Source organism: Symphalangus syndactylus, chromosome 18 (assembly GCF_028878055.3).
Source record: "Symphalangus syndactylus isolate Jambi chromosome 18, NHGRI_mSymSyn1-v2.1_pri, whole genome shotgun sequence".
Taxonomy (NCBI): domain Eukaryota; kingdom Metazoa; phylum Chordata; class Mammalia; order Primates; family Hylobatidae; genus Symphalangus; species Symphalangus syndactylus.
The window spans coordinates 100780275-100802548 of NC_072440.2; the positions used below are offsets into that span (position 1 = coordinate 100780275).

The following is a 22274-nucleotide window of genomic DNA, read 5'->3' on the forward strand; positions in this document are numbered from 1 at the left end:
GCAGGACAGACAGGCGGCCAGCGTTTGCTCCTCCACCTGCACCCTCAGCACCGTGGGCCCTTCCCTGGGGATAAGAGCAGGAGCCTTCTGACTCCAGCCCATTCCAAGGAAAACATTCTTGCCCTGGCCTCTCCTTAGAGTGACCCCTCCCCTCCTCTTCCCTCCTTAGAATAGAACATCCAAAGGTTTGCCCACAGGTGAAAAATGGATTTCTCTTAAAAGGCTCGGCCAGGAGCAGTGACTCACACCTGTAATCCCAGCACTTTGGCAGGCCGAGATGGGCAGATCACAAAGTCACGAGACCGAGACCATCCTGGCTAACACGGTGAAACTCCGTCTCTACTAAAAATGTAAAAAATTAGCTGGGCATGGTGGTGGGCGCCTGTAGTCCCAGCTACTCGGTATACTAAGGCAGGAGAATGGCGTGAACCCGGGAGACGGAGCTTGCAGTGACCCGAGATCGCGCCACCGCACTCCAGCCTGGGCAACTTGAGCAAGACTCCGTCTCAAAACAAACAAACAAACAAACAAACAAAACAAATAAAAGGCCCTCAGACTAGAAAGGTTAAGCATCCAACTAAAATTGGGGTCCGAATGATTTCCCTACTCCTCTCTGAGGTCCCTTCACTCCACCTTTTACCAATCATGCAATGAAGCACCTCTGTCTAAATGAAGCCTCCATCTGTCAACAACAGCGCTGAGTCCCAGAATGGGCTGGGACTCACTTCCTAAGATAACACTTGGCTCTGGGTGGTCCTGGGTGCTTCACACTCATCATTTTGCTCAGAAAAATAAAGCCACAGCTTCCCTGTACTGCCCACCCTTCAGACCCAACTCCTCCCCACTCCCCAGTCCATTCACAGACGGGCATCAATACCCATTTCTTCACACCACCCAGCAGCACACATCAGGGGTTCAACACCCCCGCACACGTACATGGACACCGAGGCCCACGAGGTGCTGAGAACACAGCGCTCTTGGGTTCCCAGTCGCAACATCCAGTTAGATCAAAACCAGCAGGACTCATAGAGAAGGTCTTACAGGTCTCTTCAAGTTATGAGATAATAAACTTCTCATTATCATTGAACTTCACCAATGTCAAAAAAATTCTCAAACTTGGGCTTTGCAAAGTGTTCATAATCTGTCTGCTATAGTGGTAAAAGCATTCACTTTTCAATAAGACCACCAGGGGCTTGATTCATGGTTATGCTGCTTTCAAGCTGTGTGACCTTGGGCAAGTTACCTAACCTCTCTGAACCTCCATTTCCTCTTTTATAAAATGGAGATACTAAGAACCACCTTACACGGCTGTAGTGAGGACTAAATTAACATGTAGGGCAGTTGGCATAAAATAGATGTTAATAAGTTCCAGTTTCCTCTCTAAAATTGGAATTAACTGCCCATAATTCTAATTTCTAGATGTTAACCAGAGACTTAATTCTAAGTCTTAAACTTGACTTAATTTTATTCATTATCACAGAATAGTTTATCCAATGGAATTAATTAAACTTCTGGCTTCCTTAAGAGTACACCTATTGAAACATGCCTCTCTGAGTAGATAATATATCATTTAGTCTCTTATCCCCCTTCTGCTAGCTTCCCAACTAAACCTGAAGGGCTTTGACAGCAGGGACTATTCCAGTCACCTCTTTACTTCCCATGGTGCCCAGAACACTGCAGGTCCCCAGAAAACAACCCCTAAAAAGAAAGTAGAAGAGGAAAAGGAAGACCACATGCTTAAGGTTACACAGAGGATTGTAAAGTAATAGACTGAGGTCCTGTCTGAAAGCATTTGGATTAGCATTTAAAGCCCCAGGTGTACCAAATACACACATCTGAGGCTTTAATTTAGGCCCCTGGGATGCCACCGCTGTTGGAATTCCAGTAAACTAATTAGCTAATTCCCACTGCCCCAGGTATTACCTGAACTCACTTTGTTGTTTTCTGCTCCAAACAAAGCCAGAGGGGCCAGAGGAGAGCCCTTCCTATGGGCATCAAAGTACAAGATGTGTGCTTTGATTCTTTCTTCATGAACACACTGCTGCTCGGCCGCCCCGTGTCTGTTCTCTTCAGTTTACACTTAAGCCAAAATCAACTGCTCCCTCTTCTGCCCTCCCCCCGCCCCAGCACTTTGCTCATACTGCACCCTCACTGGGCTCTGGGTTTGTTCTCCCTGCAGCCACAGGGAGTGTGTCAGTGTCTACACCTCCCCCAGGGACTGAGTTGCTAAATACAGCAAGGAAGCTCACCCATCTCCCCTCTTCCCCTTGTTCCCCTCAGAGCCCAGAACAGTTTCTTACGGGAGAGTGGATCTGCAAGGGAAGGGCATTGACCCTGCCGATGATCCCACGCTGCAGACCCTATTCGACCACCACCCAGGCCACTCCAGGCTCCAAGAGCAGATGGAGCCGGGGGCCTTCAGGGTCTCAGGCTCAAGTACAGATAGCCAGGTCTGTCCCAAGCCACACATGGACAGCTTCTGGCCTGTTCTATGCCTGCCCTGTGAGAAGCAAAGAACTTTCCTCTTCCAGAATCATGATTTTGCCTTAAACAAAGGTAAATGCTTACATAATCTAAATCGGATCCTTGGCAGAAATATTTCATTACCACTTGGAGCTAAGGGTGAAACTGAACTAGACACGGTTCCTGCCCTGAAGAACCTCACAGAGACACAGGAAGTGCAGGTCAGCAGTGTAATGCAAAATAGAAGAGATGCAGGCAAGAAGGCCTGGAGGGAAACGGAGAAGGGAATGGAAAATTATATCAGGTCAGTCTTGGCGGGCCTCATGGAAGGCTCAGTCATCAAAGTTGAGTACAGGTTTGCTGTCTGAAAAGAAGGGGCATTCCAGGCAGAAGGTACACACGGCATCAGCTTGACCCAAGGGCGAGACACCTATTGTGTGCCTGGGCAACGCAGGTCCTTCCATCATGAGGTGTATGCAGGGACAGGGGGTAGGAGGGCAACGAGGGGCCCGTTCAGCCTAAGCCCTGCTAAGGTGTTTGAAATTAGCCATGTCAAGCCACCAACGGAGTTAAGCAGGGCTGATGAGGCTGTGTTTGAGAGATTCCTGCGGCTTCCTAAGGAAGGCTTCTAGGAGGATACTGCAATAGACCAAGACTCAAAGAGGACTAAAGACTGCATCTGTGCAGGGTGAGCAGCACGAGCAGCCTAGCTGACCTCGGGCTTTGGGAAGAGTTGGAGGCAGTGGTGGTCTCACTGTCATAGAGAAGAGTAGTGCATGGGGGTCTGAAGAGAGAGCTGCGAGGTCAGGATGCCAAGTGTTCCGATCCCCATGGGCCCCCCTCACTTGCCATCCACTCACTTGCAGATGCCCACAGAGCCCGCCTGTGCACAATGCCTCAAGCGGTGTGATACCCTCTCCTCCAGAAGGATCCATGGCAGAGAAGGAAGGGCCATGGTCTGGAGTCAAGTCTACAAGAGCAAAACCCCAACCCTGGCTTCCTGCCCGGCCTCCGTTACCCTTCCCTTTCTGCCTCGCTGCCTCCATTCTGAATCACATCCAGAACACACCACATACTCCCCAACCTGGGGTTCCATCTCCTTCTGGGAGATGGCCTTCTCCTAGAAGCCCTGCCAACCTGGCCCTTCAGGACCACTACCCTGGCCAGCCACAGGGACATGACCCCACCCCAAATCTCACTAGAACACCCCAAATTCCAGACACCACTGACCCATGCTCCCTCCTCTTCCAACTTCCCTACAACTAAATTCTAACTGGAAGAATTCCCCAGCCAACGCACAAGCATGGTGACTTACTTCTGGTGAGTCCAAAGTTTGAGAAAACAAGACTTGAAAAAAGCAACACTCTCAGGACTGCGTCCTCAACCTGTCTCATTTGCAACAGCTGAGGAAGGATGGGAATGGGGTGCTCCAGTAATGTGGCAATAGTCAGCCCCCAATATATGACATGGCAATAAACGCATTGAGACTGCAGGATGGTCTCCTATAAACTCTTTGACGGTCCTCCCAGCAAGAAACAAGGCATCATTCTCATGTAGATTTCTCCGATTTTCCCTAGAGGAACTCATAAACTCCACAGGTGTTATTGAAGGGAGAAAAGCTGGGCTGAGAGGCGACTGGTGTCTAATCTGTTTGTCTTTCCAACTCAGACTGCCTGGCCCACAGCCACAGCTCAGTCCCGAGCTGCTCTACATCTGTGCACAGAATGTCAGAGAGTGTTTCTTTGAAGAATATCCTTAAGTGCTCTCAAATGGAACTACAAAGCCATCAGCTATGTCCCCTCCAATTGCAGTAAGAGCTGAATGGAAGAGAAGGACCTTCAGAATAAAGCCAGGGAAGCAGAAACCACTGAAAACCTTCTCTCTAGAACCAACCAGACAGGGCCCAAGCAGTGTTTTTGAATCTCCTTAGCCTATCATTCTTAAGAACACAAACTAATTATCTGCAACCCCTTTGGATATCATTTCAAACAATAAAAATAAGGACACCCATTCATTAAGTGGACTTGTCTCGGTTTACTGCTCCCCTGCACCTTATTAGAGGCCAATGCTTTGCCATTATTCTGCTGAACACAAGCCACAGCTGTCTTCATAAGTCAACATAAACCTCTCCAACCCCCAAAGCAGATGCTCACTTGCAAAGTCAAATAAACCATACCTTACAAAAAGCTGGTCATTTCAGGCACTCCACAGACCAACCAGCCAAGAGGAGGCTAAGCCCAGCAGAGGTGGAAAGTGTGCAGGGGCTCCCGCCTCCTGGGCTGCGCCTTTGATCTGCGCCTGGGGATGGAAGAGGATGCGTGGGGTGCGTAATGCCCTGCTGTGCGGAGCCTGGCTCGGGTCTGCCTGACACCGAGGCTTCCTGGCCCCTGCCCGGCAGGGAGAGGCAGCCAAGCCAGCCAGGGGAAAGGTTTCAGAGCTAGTATCTGCTCCCAGAGCTACAACAACAACCAAAAAAAAAAAAATTAGCAGTAGCCCTTCCAACTGGAGCTTCATCTGCCCCAGCGCCTGCTGGGTCAGATGGCAAATGCCACCATTTCGTGTCTTCTTAGCCCTGAAGTGTTTTGCTGGGTCACAGTGCTCTCTACACAGGTACATACCAATCTGTCTAACCACCAACAGTTAAACTAATTCTTTTTAAACTACATGGAAGTTTGTGTACTTGGAGTGGAGCCACAGTACGCTGTGCAGAGAACAAAGGGTCAGGAGAAGAACACGGGCTTTGCGGTGGAAGACAGTCAGCTGGCAGCCTGGCTTGCCTCCGAAGGACTACAGGTAGCGTGGACCTATGCCACATAAGCAAGCACATGCCCCTTCAAACAACTCTGCTGTGAATACCATAGAACATGCCCCAACAACAAAAACCCCCTGGAGAGGCCCAGGATGCATATTCTTACACTTCTTTCATTTAAACCATTTCTACCACTATAGAAATCTTCAAGAAAACACCAGCTATTGGCTGGGCACAATGGTTCACACCTGTAATCCCAGCACTGTGGGAGGCCAAGATGGGAGGATTGCTTGAGCTCAGGAGTGGGAAACCAGCCTGGGCAACATAATGAGACCATATCTCTACAAAAAACAAAAATTAACTGGCTGTGGTGGTGCACACCTGAAGTCCCAGCTACTTAGGAGGTTGAGGTGGGAGGATCGCTTAAGCCCAGGAGGCAGAGGGTGCGGTGAGCCGTGATTGCACCACTGCACTCCAGCCTGGATGACAAAGTGAAACCCTGTCGAAGAGAAGAGAAGAGAAGAGAAGAGAAGAGAAGAGAAGAGAAGAGAAGGGAGGAGAAGGGAGGAGAGGAGGGGAGAGGAGGGGAGAGAAGGAGGGGAGGGAAGGAGGGGAGGGGAGGGGGAAGGAAGAAAGGAAGGAAGGAAGGAAGGAAGGAAGGAAGGAAGAGAAAGAGGGGAGGGAAAAAGGGAGGGATGGAGGGAGGAAGGAAGGGAGGGAGGAGGGAGGAAGGAAGGAAGGAAGAAAGGAAGGAAGAAGGGAAGGAAGGAAGAAGGGAAGGAAGGAAGGAAAAAGGGAAGGAAGGAAGAAGGGAAGGAAGGAAGGAAGGGAGAAGGGAAGGAAGGAGGGAGGAAGGGAAGGAAGGAAGAAGAGAAGGAAGGAAGGAAGGAAAAAGAGAGAGGGAGGGAGAAAGGGAAGGAGAGAGGAAGGAAGGAAGGAAGGGGGGAAGGAAAGAAGGAAGAAGGGAAGGAAAGAAGGAAGAAAGGAAGAAAAGAAGGAAGGGAAAGAGAGAGAGAGGGAAGGAGAAAGGGAGAAAGGGAGGGAGGAAGGAAGGGAGGGAGGAAGGAAGGAAGGAAGGAAGGAAAGAAAGAAAGAAAGAAAGAAAGAAAGAAAGAAAGAAAGAAAGAAAGAAAGAAAGAAAGAGGAAGACAGACCAGCTCCTGTCCAGAGCTCTCTTTACATCCCTGTTCCAATTGACTCTTTCGAATCCAGGACTCCTGATCAAATCCTAATTCAAAGAGGAAAGAAAATAAATCATGAGATCCCACTCCAATTGTGCAAATACCTTTAACTTTGCTTTTTCTCTTCTTTCTAGGATCACTAACTTCCTGCAAAAGTGACTTGAATATGACCCAGAGGGTTCAAGGTCATTTATCTTTTGTAACAAAGACTAAAGAGGTGGATTACTCCTCTTGGTGCCCCGGTCAGCGAGGAGAGTTCCCAGCTGTTCCTGGGCTCAGTCCCCAAAAGTACCAGGCGCTAAAGGGTAGAACTTGTGTGCTGCGCTTCTTCGTTCCCCAGGCTGGGCAGTGCCTCCCTAGAAAGGGCGGTGGAGACCCCACCCATCCCCGCACCTGCATCGCCAGGCAGGGGCAGCACCCGCTGGTGGTTCTGCCCGAGCGAGCATCTGCAGCTCTGATGCATCCCCAGTGCCAAGGCTTTACTCGTCGGGGAGGCACACTGTACGCAGTCTGTACGTGGAGTGCCCCGTGCCTTCTGCCGCTCAGGGCACCGTGTGTGACGGTGGGAAACTGGAAACTAACAAAATACCCAGCAAGAAATGCATGCTTAACACAGCCTGCAATAAATGCATAAAAGCTATGTGCATGAAGAGTTTGTCAATGATGCAGACACACTTAGGATATAACATTCAGCGAGATACATTTACTGTATAGACAGGTAGATCCTGTGGACAATTTTAAATTCTTATATATGAGGTCATATATATTAAAATACATCTATGTATTTTATGTTAAAATAGTATATATTATTTATTTATAAATATATAAAATTTATATATAAATATATAAATATAAAATTTATTTTTATATTTATAAATATAAAATTTATTTTTATATTTATAAATATAAAATTTATTTTTATATTTATAAATATAAAATTTATTTTTATATTTATAAAATATAAAATTTATAATATTTTTATAAATATAAATTTTATATAAATATTTTTATAAATATAAAATTTTATGTAAATATTTATATATTTATATAATATATGAAATAGTATATATTATAATATGTTAAAACAGTATATATTATTTATTATATTTTTAGAGCAGGGGATAGAGTTTAAGCAGTAGAGTTTTTAAGATGATGGGCTCTGGAGCCAGGTTTGGGTTTGAATCTTCACTTATTGGATATTAGACCTTGAGCAAGTTACTTAACCGTTATGTGCCTCAGTTTCCCTAACTGATAAATGGGAGAAAAGTACTTGCTTCGTAGAGTTGTGTGGATTTAATAATTACTATGTATAGGGTGCTTAGAATGGTAACTGGCACATATATAATATTATACATGCCAGGATAATAGTAGCAATTCTTACCAATACTAAGCTTGCAACCTGTGAATAAATAAATTAAATGTGTAAAAGGGACTGAAAGAAAATGTTGGCCGGGCACGGTGGCTCACGACTGTTATCCCAGGACTTTGGGAGGCCAAGGCAGGCAAATCACCTGTGGCCGAGAGTTCAATCCCAGCCTGGCCAACATGCTGAAACCCCACGTCTACTAAAAAATGCAAAAAGTAGCCAGGCGTGGTGGCAGGTGCCTGTAATCTCAGTTACTCGGGAGGCTGAGGCAGGAGAATCTCTTGAACCCAGGAAGAGGAGGTTGCAGTGAGCCACAATCCCACCATTGCACTCCAGCCTGGGCGACAAGAGTGAAACTCCATCTCAAAGAAAAGAAAATATCTATGGTACTTGCTCTAAGTGAAATAATTCAAGGTTTTATAAAACATGCTTCTTTCAACTGTGCTGTAAATTGCTAGCTTTTAAAATTGATGTAACTTACTAATATGAGGAGAAAATTAGCAAAGTTTGCCTTCATTAGGTCTGAACTGCAATGACTTTGAACCAACTATGCTTTCTCATTACTGTCAAAAATAGGCTTTTGATATGAGAATAGCAATGAGGTGCCTAAAGAGGAGAGAGCTCACCTCCAGTGTTATCTCCATCTGCTGTGCGGCTTTCTTATCAGTTTAAATCTGCAATTCTTTGCTAAATGCCAGTATATCTTCTTGCCATAAATCTCTTTGTTCTATTCTATACATAATGCTCTTCTACCCCTGACCAAATCCTGTCCACATTGAACGTGACAATCATAGCCACAGTTTGGTATTTCTTGGCATTTTTCTCTTTTTGGCCACAAAGGCTAGAAGTGATTACTTTCAAAAAGCAGAAAAGTCTCTACCTATCCAACAAAATGCTCTAGAAACCATATAACCACCATTAATAAATAAATATGGCTTGGCTTTTACAAAATGTTTCCATGAGAGCTTTCCAGATCACTAGAGAAGACAAAGCTTTACTAGGACAAACCATGCCGGGTTGGTGGTGCTGGCGCTGCCTGGTCGTTGACTGCCTGGGGCACAAGCAGCACCTCCGCATCCTGTCACAACCTGTCATGCCTCCAACTCTTTGCACATGCTGTGTTCCTCCTGCCTGGAAAGTCCTTACTCCTCATTCATGACATGAACTTCTACTCATCCCTCAAGACCCAGTTCAAGCATCTCTTCTATTGTGCGGTGGTCCTGGCCTCCCGAAACTGAGCTGGGCATTCTCTTTGTGTCCCCACCACTCCTGTGTAGGCTCCAGGCTTGCGGTGGTCTCCCAGGACCATGGTTATCTGTGTGCTTCCCTCTCTCCCCTGCTGCCTGAGATCCCCAGGAGAGCAGAGAACATGCAGATGTACGCCCTTAGCCAATCACAGTGCCTAGGAAATAGAAGGTATCTGATAAGAGTTTATTTACAAGGTAGTGTTTGCATTTTACAGGGAAAAAAAAAAGAGTTCAGGGCAGCAAGAAGAAAGATGAACAATTCTGACATCCATATCCAGGCAAAATGTAGACAGCCCAGAGATTTAGTAGGCACGGTCAGGAAGTGGGGAAGATAAAACAAATCATTAAGTGGGGCTAATGCAACCTTTTTCTATACTCATGAAAACCCAAGGACTGCAAGCCTTCCCATCTAGTTAAAGACTTTCCTCAGCCTCTCCCCTTGAATCACCGAATCCTAGACTATCAGACCTAGAAGTAACCAAAGAACTCAATCAATGTATTTCAATAAACGCACACCTTATTTCTCTATTATTTATTTATTATTTTTTTTAAGTATAATCCTATGTGCTAGGCACTGGAAACTCGAAGAGTAGAGGTAAAGTCCTTTCCTTGTAAAAATGTTGTTTAATGGAAACAGAAATTTAGATTATGGTATGAGAATTAACTTCTAATTCAACATGGTACCTGACGCTTCCTGAGATAACCTTCAAAAGATACTGAATTAAAAATAAATAAATAAATAAGTGGGGTGAGGTATTTTAAGCCACAGTGATGAAAAGATGGAAGGGATGTCATTAGCTAACTAGAGGTTCAGGTTTCATAAACTTCCAGAAGCCAGACTAGACAGGGAATGTGGAGCTGACCCAGGAGAAGGGTGCATACCTGGGGGAACCAACGGGCCCTGAGGAAATCCAGAGACTCAGATACGCCAGACAAGTGTTGGGAGGAGTGCGCAGCAGCGCTGGGACCAGGGCTCTTCTGTGAAATCCTGTCTACAGAGCAGATAGCTCCTCCACCTCCCACCCTAGGGCCATATGCAGATCTCCCAGGAGCCAGGCGTTCACCCCAGGCAAAATATACCGAAAGCTCTGCTGATACAAATTGAATCAACCAACAAGAAGTAGAGCCACTAACACACAGTCTGGCATTCAGAGGCCTCCAGAATGCCAGCTGATTCTGTCCTGAGCACCCCAAAAGCGACAACTGCCAGACACCAGAGCCCCCTGTGGACACGACACTCCCAGTCAACCTTCTCTGCCTCATTCTTAAACACACATGAAAATCCAAGGGTCATGTAGCACTTAAGGAAGGAAACATGAAAACAACATCCAGCAGAAGAAACAGAAGAAAAGACACCAAAGTGATCAGAGAAAAACCAGGGATATGTGAAGAAGAAACACACATCCCCCTCTAATCACCATCCTCAGGAAGACTGAGGGCCACACTCTGTTTCCCAACCAACCCAATCACTGACCACTCAAAAATCACACAAGAGGAGCTCTCACGGGTGAGCCTGTTGATCTGGCTTTACTGTTGAGGGACCCCGGGTAAACTGAAGAGCTTTGCGGAAAGGCTGGGGGTATGAAAGCCGCACGCTCCCCACTTCAGCACACAGGGGCAGCAAGAGTTGCAGTGACGTTCCCATATACAGTCAGTTCAGCTATAACGCTTGTTTTGAAATGCAAATTCGTACAGACAGATTGACATATTACAGAACAATTTGAATACCTTGTGAGTTTTGTGTGTGCCTGGTGATTTCCTCTGCAAGAAACACAAAAATAAGTTCAGAAAAATGGTGCCCAACTGAACCGAGCTGCTTGAGAATATACAAAAGGCACACACACACCAGCCTCAAGCACCTACCACCTACCTCCAGTCACCACACGTGTTAAAAGCCATGTCCTTCCACACATGGTGTCAGAACTTTCCATAAGACTCCAGGTCTCTGTCCTTCCTCCACTTGGCAGGCCCTCACGAGCTGCAAGCCTTCCATTGAAAAAACTTCATTTCATTTACCTTTGCACTTCGAGGTAAAATCCCATCTCTACTGCAGTATTTACGTATCTCTTAACCATTTAGCATGTGTAAAATGGTGCTGCCCTTTTAATTAGGTTTATCTTTTTTAAAAATGTGTCATTGATGAAGTTTTTGAGAGCTGTTGCCCTAAGCCTGTATTCATCATAAACCCTGCGGTTTTTATTGCCCAATCTTGCATGGTGCAATAACTTTCAGGAACACATATATCATGTTATAGTAGAATTGATTATGTGTTTACATCTCTGCCTGCAAGCTACAATTTTTCAGGAGTTCTCCTAGGGGAGAACATGGCGGGACAGCATGGTGTGCAGATTCTAGTTTAGAAAATATGGTCCACACAACTGAATTTCACACCAGTCACCCCTAGTTCATTATTTCTGGCTACCCCAAAACATTCATCACCTGCTTGCCTTTCTCCCTGTACTAAGCTAGAATATCTTCCCAGGATAGGACCAATCGTTGGGTTTTTTTGGTAGAAATCTGTGTATCATCCATTTTTTCCTCCATCAAACACAAAATTAAATTCAAGCATAAATAATGAAATTGTTGTTCCCGGCTTCTGTTTACAGAGTCTCAGGGACGCTGTGGGGCTGGGTGTGCCTGGGTCCGGTCCCCATCCCCTCACCCACCGGAGCTGTGTGACCTTGGACAGCCTCCCTCACTCCCTGAGCTCCAGTTTCCTCAGCCATAAACAGAGATAACAGTGCTGACTTCAAAGCTGGCTTTGTGAGGATTAAATGAGATAATGTAGTAGAGTATTTAGTACAGTGGCTGGCACTTCAGTGTTTTCCCATTTATCTTTTTTTTTTCAAGATGAGTGGTGATCTCTTTGCTGATCATAAACATATTCCTCCATCTGTCTTGTGTTATTTGCATTGAAATCTCATCCCAATCCCCATCTCTGTTTGAATGTGGAGCTTAAAAATTGCAAAAATGAATAATTGGGATGTGCAAAACCCCTTAACTTGTGACACCAAGTTTTTTTGTCTCATGCTGATCAGTCTCTCTCTTCTTGCATTTCTCTCCCATTAGTTTGGAGTTGCCATTCATTCCTTCATTTATTCATTCACTCAACAAACATGCCTGGTATCTACTGGCTATGTGACTGACTTAACTTCCCAGACCCTCAGTTTTCTTGGCAAAATGAAGATAATAATACCGGTATCGTAAGGTTTTTGGAAGCCTTTCCATGACACCAGGACCACGAAGCACCTTTTACACCGTCTGCCATATGGCAGGTGCTCAACAAAGGATACCTTTAAGCAGTATCATCACGATGACAATGAACAAGCCATATCCCTAACGGGGCTTAAACCTGAATAACAATGAACAAGCCATATCCCTAACGGGGCTTAAACCTGAATAACAACGAACAAGCCATATCCCTAACGGGGCTTAAACCTGAATAACATGAACACTGTTTCCACTGCGCTAGTGGGGACAAGCACACACGTCGCTGGGAAGATCTGCAAGCCTCCGTCCTCCCACAGACCAAAACATTTGCTGCTGCAAATGTTTCACTGGCTACAAAACAATGAGTCTGATTACGACTCACAGAACTGAAAAGGCAGCAAGCTTGTTTAGGTATGATTCATCATTGTCTGCTGTGGCAATCAGAAGTATTTTGGTTGCTTCTAGGTCAGAATGACCCAGTTGCCACACTTTTTTTAATGAACCTTTAAACAAAAACTAAAGGCGTAAGGAAAGATAACTACTTTGTGGCTTTTGCTCAAAGTGAGGACGTTATCAGCTCTGCCCTTCAGAAGCAAGCCCTGATCAAGGAAACCATTCACACTTGATTTTCTTTATTTTATTGGCCACAATTGAACATAGGTATAATTTTCATGAACCTCCCTCGCTCCAAGACCAGAGCTCCTGGGAAGTTGTCTCTCCCATCTGTTTCCCGGCACCTACCAGAAATAAGTACCATGAGAGTGTTGACTGACGAAGTGCTCCTATACGCGGGGTGATTTTCAAGCAGTAAGAAGAGAGAATTAATGACTCGAATATATGATCTTTGCTAAACTCTTCAGGAATAAGTGAATATTTCCCACTTTATTCTTGCTAATGTTGACTCCTTAGCAAAGATAATTCCAACATATTTAATATGGCATATTCAAATGACAGAAAGTATGAAATAATAGTAGAAAGCAGAGAAAAGTATATATAAAGAGAGAAAGTGGTATCATTCACATCCTTAACACCTAATCTAATTGTAATTTTCTTAAATGCATAGAAAAAAGACTGGGAGGAAATACACTAAAATGTTAACAGTGGGTATTTTAAAACAAGAATTAGGCCAGGCGCGGTGGTTCATGCGGTAATCCCAGCACTTTGGGAGGCCGAGGCAGGTGGATCACTTCAGGTCAGGAGATCAAGACCAGCCCGGCCAACAGGGTGAAACCCCGTCTCTACTAAAAATACAAAAATTAGCTGGTCATGGTGGCAGGCGCCTATAATCCCAGCTACTTGGGAGGCTGAGGCAGGAGAATCGCTTGAACCCGAGAGGCCGAGGTTGCAGCGAGCCAAGATGGTGCCACTGCACTCCAGCCTGGACGACAGAGCAAGACTCTATCTCAAAAAAAAAATAATTAATTAATTAAATTTTTAAAAATAAAATAAAGAATTATAGGCAATTTTTTTTCTTGTTTCTAATCGTCTGTATTTTCTAAATTTTTTACAAATGATCACAAGCATTTTTTATAAACAGCTTTTTGGGGGCAAATTATAATCATGAAATTCCATCAAGCTGGAATCACTCTGTAGGCTGCACAATGTGGAACAGATGAAAGGAACAAAATGCTGGAGTCGCACCAACCTGGCTCTGCCAATCTCCAGCAGGCAAGTCACTTAATCTCTATACAATTAGTGGTCTGAACTAAACCAGCTCCTTGGCAGCCTAGGCTCTAGCTCAACATGTGCTTGTATGTGTCAAGCAACTACACTCCCACAGTAAACTGGGAACCTACGAGGAGCTAAATAGAAGCAAATATCCCCAGGTCTGGGTGACACTGACTGAGCTGACCTCCAGTACAAGGCCTGAGGCCACTCAGGAAGCAGCCAGGGCACCTGCCCACACCCTCCGAACAGGCCCACCTACCTAGGGAACTCTTTCTCCCTGGCACTAGGCTAGTTTTGGCGGGGCTAATGGAGTTAATGGACTGGGATGGGCGGCCTTGTACAAAGGGCTTCTCTGGCCAGAGAGAGCCGGGGTGGCTTCTGCTCCACAAACACCAAACTTCCCCACCCTTCCTGGCCAGCCTCAGATCTTATTTCCCCCAGGCAGCCTTCCCACATTGGCCAACCCTCACTCTAACCCCTTTTTAAAAATTGTGTGTATTAAACTTAAGTGGATACAAAAGAATATTGGTATGTATGTTGCACAGACTCATGATATAATGAACACCATGCACCACTTGCAGGTTCTGAACAAGCACTTCATCATCGTCTTTGAAGCCCCCTTCTCGTCCTCCATCCCTGCCCCCCATAACTCACATCCTGAATTTATGTTTATTTTTCCCTTGCTCTTCATTATTTTAACAACATGATCGATTTAATTATAACTTAATTTTTTTTTTTTTTTTTTTTTGAGACAGAGTCTCGCTCTGTCCTCAGGCTGGAGAGCAGTGGCGCAATCTCAGCTCACTGCAACCTCCGCCTCCCGGGTTCAAGCGATTCCCCTCCCTCAGCCTCCCAGTAACTTAACTTTTAACATAAATTTTAACATAGATTTTACTTTTTTTTTTTTTTTCCTATTTGGCAAAGATCAACTTTAGTGTGCATAAGAATCACCTAGGGCCGGGCGCGGTGGCTCACATCTGTAATCCCAACACTTTGGGAGGCCAAAGTGAGTGGATCACTTGAGGCCAGGAGTTGGAGACCAGCCTGAGCAACATGGTGAAACCTTATCTCTACAAAAAGTGCAAAAATTAGCCAGGTGTGGTGGCTTGCACCTGTAGTCCCAGCTACTAGGGAGGCTGAGGTGGGAGAATAGTTTGAGCCCAGGAGGTCAAGATTGCAGTGAGCTAAGATGGTGCCCCTCTCCTCCATCCAGCCTAGACAACAGAGCGAGACTCTGTCTCAGAAAAAAAAAAAAAACAAAATCACCGAGGGGTCTTATTAAAATGCAGATTCTATTTCAGTACCTCTGGGCTAGAGCCCAGAAATTTACCATTTCTGACAAGCCAATTTAACTTAATTTTCATTTAACTTTTAAACTAAGAAACATATTGTTTCATTTTACATTTAGTTTTGTTTAGTTTTACATTTCTCAACTGTGTATGAATGGGCTCATGCTGTATGAATTTTCTAAGACTTGCTTTTCTGCCTCATACAATGTTCCTGAAGTTCATCTACAATGTTGCCTGTACCTGTGAGTCATTCACATTCAATGCTGTATAGCATTTTACGGTATAAATATACCACTTTCTCTTTCCAATCTACGTGTTATGTCTATTGGAGGTATTTCTAGCGTTTGTGTGTCAGGAGGGTACACATATAACTTGTATCAATCAACATTACTATTTGTCTCCTGTTACACACACAAGTCACAAAGCTGCCAGGGAACTCCAGGGGGCTCACACTATGGGCTACATAAATCGCTCCCCTAGAGCAAGGGAGTGGTACCCACTTACACCCCCATCATCAGGAAAGTGAGTGTTCTGGCTGTTCCACAACCTCATCCATGCTTGTCACTGTCAGACTTCTGAATTTTTGGCAGTCTGGTGGGTGTAAAAGGGTATCTCACTGTTGTTTTAATTTGTACTTCCCTTGCTACTAGTGAAGTTGAGCATCTCGTCCTATGGGTATTAACTATCTGTTTCTTGTTTCTTTCCAATTCCTAAGCCAGCGCCTTAGCTTATCCTACCAAACCAAAAGAAACTTCTGTGGATATTCATATCTTGCTCTTAATGCGTTTTCGTCCCTGCCCTACAACAGATTCCAATGTGTCTTATTTCTGCTTTACAGGCTCTTTTCTCTCATGGGGGTGGGGGGTACTGTTCCATCTTTACAGGTTTAATACAGATTTGTCAATTTCACTACCTTAAATATTCTTTAGATTACTCTTCCCATTATTTTCAAGTGAGGCAGATTCTCTGAATTCTGGTGAATGGGAACTTTCAAAGTCACTGTGGGCAAAAAATATATATAAACCAGGAGAAAATAAAGTCTTCTATTTTTTGAAGATAATAACTGCTGCAATGCAACTCTGCACTTCAAGTAATCAAAGTCACATTTTAATAATGTAGAGAACTGCCAAAGCTAGTTGAAAAAATTGCCAAGGGCTCATTCTTTATTCAACTTAATTAATGAATGACTTCTAAAAAGTATTGTCTGGTTATTCTTTTAGAATAAACATCTATAGGTAGCAAAAAAAAGGAAAAATTTCACAAACATACATTATTTCATAAGAGTATTGGTATTAAGGAGTTTGCCCAGGAAATACAGACTTGGTACCAATTAATGCTTACAGATGAAGCATAACCTGGTAAAGGACTTTATAAAATATTCTACTCAGGAGGCTGAGGCAGGAGGGCTGCTTAAGCCTGGGAGTTCAAGACTGCAGATAACTATAATTGTGACTGTGAATAGTCACTGCACTCCAGCCTGGGCAACATAGCGAGACTCAATCTCAAAAAAAAAAAAAAAAAAAACTCTATAACCATAGATTTTACAACTCAAAGGGGACTAAAACCTCTCACCTAGTCTAACCCTCTGATTCATAATAAGAAACTGTTATATCATTTTAAAGACAAGGAATAGAAGAACATTTGATCTGAGTAAATAATTCTGCTACTTTCAACTAGGGTATTTGCACTGTATAAATTCTTGCCTTGTATGGATAGATTTGAAAGATCTTTCTGCCACAAATGAGCTTTCACATAAATGTGGATTTGGAGCAGATGTAAAGTGACAGAAAAGTCATCATTCTTCTGTTTCACCAGTGACCCCCTAGATTTTTGTGATCTGTTCCTCAGTCACAAGCCTGTGAATTCAGGGCCCTTTCCTGGTGTGAACAGCTAGGACCAGGAGGGTCTGACATAATCCCTGGTGTACTGTTTTCCTCAAGACGTTTTGGGTTTGGTGGAATTTGATTTTACAACCTGAGAAAGGCTGATTCTGAGATATTGTGTGTTTATTCTGCAGTTATTTGATTGTCAGTGCAGAAAGAAGATAAGCCTTCAAAAAAGGTAAAGGGAAAGGAAATTAAGGGACTTAGGGATACTGATAGGTCTTAAAGCAGTTTGAGGATCTGTATCAGCAGAACAACAAATGTGGCGGAATTTGTTAGAATGCTTTTGGGATTAGGGTCAAGCGTGGCGCCGTCCCAGGCCTCCTGCACTTTTCCTTTGGAGCACCCATCACACCAGCTCTTCATGCTTCAGTGTCTGTCTTCCCATAGGATCCTGAACTACATGAGAGCTAAGTCCACATCTGTTTTACTATAGAATCTCTGGAGCCTAGGCAGTGCCTGGCTGCCTCACTGAATAGCTCCTGGTTGAATGAATGAGTGCAGTCTTGCTATTTGGAGAGGCTGGCCTTCAGGAAAGACTGTCCAGGGGACGGGTTGTCCAGCCAATCCACCAGATGCCCACGTCCCACTCTGGGACCAAGCTTCCCCACAAAGCATTTTTAGGCTGAGAAGCTTGGTCCCTCGTGAAGTTATCTTTCCAAAGTTGCACCGAAATGTTATTACCTTGGTTATTTTCTGAAACCATTACAGAAAACAGCCATATGGAATTGGCTTTGGCATTTCCTAACAAATTAAGTCCACTGTATCATTTACATGAGGTCCCACAACCAAAGTTACTTTGAGAATTTAATGCTGTGAGAAAACATCCTTTCCTTTGAAGAAGTGACATGCCTCTTTCTAATAATATGACTAATAGCACTTATCACTTCCCCATTTTTTTGACCACATGGATAGCAATAGGTGCAATCAAAAAACAAGCAATGACTAATTTCAGGGAAAGCAAAAAACTATTCAGGACAACTAATAGTAGTACACTACATGGCTCTGCTGTCAAAGTGTTTACATGACTATAGTGATGTATACATTGAATTGGGCTATCAAAATCATAAATAACTGTAGTGGAAGGATGGAGGGCAGGATGTGGGTGTCTGCATAGGGAAGATGAGGCATGTGTGAAAAAGAGCAACATCCTTATCTTCCATATTAGAAAGTTTAAGAATATTACCTAAAATTCAAAAATCAAGAAGTAGCAAAATACGTTATTTAGAAATATCAAGATAATTACCAAAAGAATCAGTTAAGAGGACTGAAGCCGGGAGCGGTGGCTCATGCCTATAATCCCTGCTCTCTGGGAGGCTGAGGTGGGTGGATCACTTGAGGTCAGGAGTTTGAAACCAGCCTGGCCAACATGGGGAAACTCCGTCTCTACTAAAAAAATACAAAAATTGGCCAGTCATGGTGGCTGGCGCCTATAATCCCAGCTACTCGAGAGGCTGAGGCAGGAGAATCACTTGAACCTGGGAGGCAGAGGTTGCAGTGAGCCGAGATGGCGGCACTGCACTCCAGCCTGGGCGACAGGGTGAAACTCTGTCTCCAAAAGAAAAAAAAAAAAAAGGATTTAAAGTTTTTGCCCCCAGAGAACAAGAGAAGAAGGCATGAGTAGCTATAGAGAATAAGATCAGCTATAGAGAATAAGATTAGTACTGAATACATAATGTTATTTAATCTTCACTAAAATTCTTGTTTTACTAATGAGAAAACTGAGGCTTATAGATATTAAGTAACCAAGATCACATAGCTAGTAAGTAGTTAAGCTGAGATTTTAATACAGCTTTACTGAAATCCAAAGCTCATAATCTTTCTACTACATTCTGCTCCTCTCTTATTCTCCTCTAAGAGGACTAGTGATATAAAGGAAGAAAGCTTAGAGCCACAGAGTCTCATGAAGTGCTGTATGATGTAAAAAAGAAAGAAATGTGGCAAAGATGAGTGCAGAAGAGTGATGGACAATGTTTAAGACCATTCATAAAACTAGGGCTCTATCCATAATTAACCTGTGTGAACTCAAGCCCTCTATGGATTTTTCTTGCACTAGAACAAGCTAAGTTGGCGTTGATAAAAGAAAGCCTTTGATGAAACCCTCTCAAATGTCTGATGCTTCTATGCCAAGATGAAATACGCCTTAGAAGCACCACCCACAGATGACAGCAGAGTTACTCTCTGGGCAAAGTTCAACTCAGGAGGCACTTGACTCCACGCAGCCCAAAGCTTTACAACAAAGGATCCATCAGGGCACGGCAGAGCATGGGGAAAGCAATGATGCTGAGCGTCCAGGCAGGAGGTGAGTTCGCAGCAGGATGGAGCCGGGGCCAGGAGAATCTAGGTGCATCATTCAGAACCAGGCATATGAAGTTCTGACTGCTGGAGCCCCCACCTCATGCTCCATCCTGCCAGGCTGGTCTGTCTCTGGGTAGGGCAGTCCTGGCCTGGAGAGTGGTGTCTTACACCCTGCAGTTGGTGCTTCCCTATCACCAAGAGTAGTAGAATTTCTGTGTGAGAATAGCCTCCCATGTCTTGGCCAACTGAGGCCCAAGTCAATCAACAGAGTAGGTCATTCCAAAATGAGGAAACAGGCAAAAGGAAAGAGAATATGACCTGAACGCCCCTTTTTTTTTTTTTTTTTTTTTTTTTTTTTGAGATAGAGTCTCCCTCTGTCACCCAGGCTGGAGTGCAGTGGTACAATTTCAGCTCGTGGCAACCTCCACTTCCTAGGTTCAAGCGATCCTCTTGCCTCAGACTTCCAAGTAGCTAGGACTACAGGCACATACCCGGCTAATTTTTATATTTTTAGTAGAGATGGGGTTTCACCATGTTGGCCAGGTTGGTCTTGAACTCCTGACCTCAAGTGATCCACCCCCCTCGGCCTCCCGAAGTGCTGAGATTACAGGCGTGAGCCACCGTGCCCAGCCCGGATGACATTTTAAAGGCCCCATTAAACATGTTTAAATTGATTGGCTCATGTCAGTATGAGTTCAGAGAAGCACCTCACATATCAATAATCATATTTGGCTGCATGTAACACAGCCAACCACAATGGCTTAACCCAGTAGAGGTCTATTCTTCCCATGGAACAGCAAGTCTGCAATGACTTCAAGATCAAAGCTCTTTCTGCCTTTTGGAAGGCAGCAAGTGTAGTCCGCTTTCCAAACCAGAAGAGAAAAACATGAGGGATGAAAAGAACATGGCCACTTTACCAGAAAAACAACAGCGTTTCTAGAAGACCCACCCATAGATGTCTGCTTACAAAACATTGGCCAGGACTTAGTTTTTTGGCCACCTTAGCTCCAAAAGACCCTAGGAAATCAAGCTTTTAGCCAGGTACTCTGCTATCCCTAACAAAATCAGGGTTCTGCTAGCCAGGAAGTGGGGGGATGGACAGGGTAGTCTGCCACAGGCCACAAAGACTCCAGCATCCATGCAACCAGTGACGAGAAGATGACTGATGTGTTTTGGAAAGCACAGTATGAAAAGTAACGAAAGAACAAAACAGAGCAAGGCCAAATATGTCCCAGACAATAAGGTCATGATGACCTTTTGAGAAGAAGAGGATGTTCAGACAGGACGTGGTACTGCAAGGGAAACACAAAAATATCAAAGTGTTATTTTACAATCCTGCAGAGGTGCCTATTTCCACCTAAGTATGGCACACAGATTTCCCTTAGAGGGTACTCTTGCCAGCATTTCACATGCCACTTCATTTCACCCTCAAACAGTCCTATGACTCTTGGCCCTGTCCTCAAGAGTCATGGACACGTCCTCTCCCTCTGTCACGTCACCCAACCTAATGGCTGTCAATTAGCGATTGCACTGCAACCTGTTTAGCATTACAACCTGTCTCCTGGGCCTGGCCATGAGGAGCCCCAGCCCACCTCCTTCAGACTGTTGAACAGGCTCTTTCCTCTTCACCAAGCCTTATCAATAATATCCAACTTGTCTTCTATAACTAACACCTTCTCCTGAGAGGAGGGAGAAAAAAGATGAATTTTATATTGAAGTGTTTAATAATTTCATTACGAGGAGTACAAATTTGCACTGGCAAATTTAAATGCAATGTGTACTCTGTGTGTGTGTGTGTGAGTGTGCATGCGCGTGTGTGCATTTCTTCAGACATGATAAACTGTGATCCCTTTCCTGTGAATAAAGAGTCCTTGGGCTGAGCCTGAATGAGCCTGAGAAAAGACCTGTCCCAGTATGAATTCATGGGTACCATCTGCTTAGAAAGCAGTTCCATTCTGTGCCAGACACTTTGAACCAATCTAGAGAGCAGAGACCCTGGTAACTGATGGAGACCCCCAAATCATGAGCTGCACAGGCTGTGAACATAGTAAGCCAGGGGCAAAGAAGCTAAAGCCTCCCATGGCCTGTCTATGGTCACTGGAAAAGAAAACAGGAAGGAGACTGATCTGAAAGACTGAAAACCAGGGTTGTTTGCAGGTCCTCCCGTCTTTGTGGTTTTCATTTGAATCACAACATGAAGACTTCTGCTCGGCATACCAGACATCTATCCAAAATATAGCTTAGAACTCAAGGACAGTTAAGAGCTCTGTGGATCTCTGTGTCGAGGACAGGATGCCCATTTACTGCATCCAAGGAAAGACACACATTACAGAAGCCGTACCAATCGACAGAGTTTTGTGGACCATCTACCGTGGCATCGCAAGACCAATAGCAATTAGCTTCCAGAAAAAAAGTGATATTAAAACATAGAATCCACTGAACATGATATTTTTTCTTTTTTTAACTTTTATTTTAGGTTTAGGGTGCTTGTGCAGGTTTGTTATACAGGTAAACTCATGTCACGGGGGGGTTTTGCACAGATTGTTTCATCACCCAGGTACAAAGCCTAGTACCCAATAGTTATTTTTTCTGATCCTCCCCCTCCTCCCACTCTCCATCCTCAAGTAGGCCCCAGTGTCTGTTGTTCCTCCCTGTGTGTCCATTGGTTCTCATCATTTAGCTCCCATTTATAAGTGAGAGAATTGCAGTGTTTGGTTTTCTGTTCCTGTGTTAGTCTGCTAAGGATAATGGCCTCCAGCTCTATCCATGTTCCTGCAAAAGACATGATCCCATTCTTTTTTATGGCTGCATAGTATTCCATGGTGTATCTGTACCACACTGTCTTTATCCAGTCTACCATTGATGGGCATCTAGGTTGATTCCATAACTTTGCTATTGTGAATAGTGCTGCAAGAAGATG

The 22274-nt window shown here is 44.4% G+C and overlaps 1 protein-coding gene across 6 annotated transcripts in view; it reads right to left on the reverse strand.

Annotated features, from left to right (window-relative positions):
• GREB1 (growth regulating estrogen receptor binding 1) overlaps window positions 1-22274 on the reverse strand; it is a 160370-nt gene that overhangs the window by 97939 nt on the left and 40157 nt on the right. The window contains exon 1 of one of the 6 annotated variants that reach the window (XM_055253786.2): window positions 4640-4932. The exons of the other annotated variants lie outside the window; for them this stretch is intronic. The gene's annotated coding sequence lies outside the window, so the exon portion shown is untranslated. Of the gene's footprint in view, window positions 1-4639; window positions 4933-22274 lie in introns of those variants that run through there. 6 annotated transcript variants of the gene reach the window in all.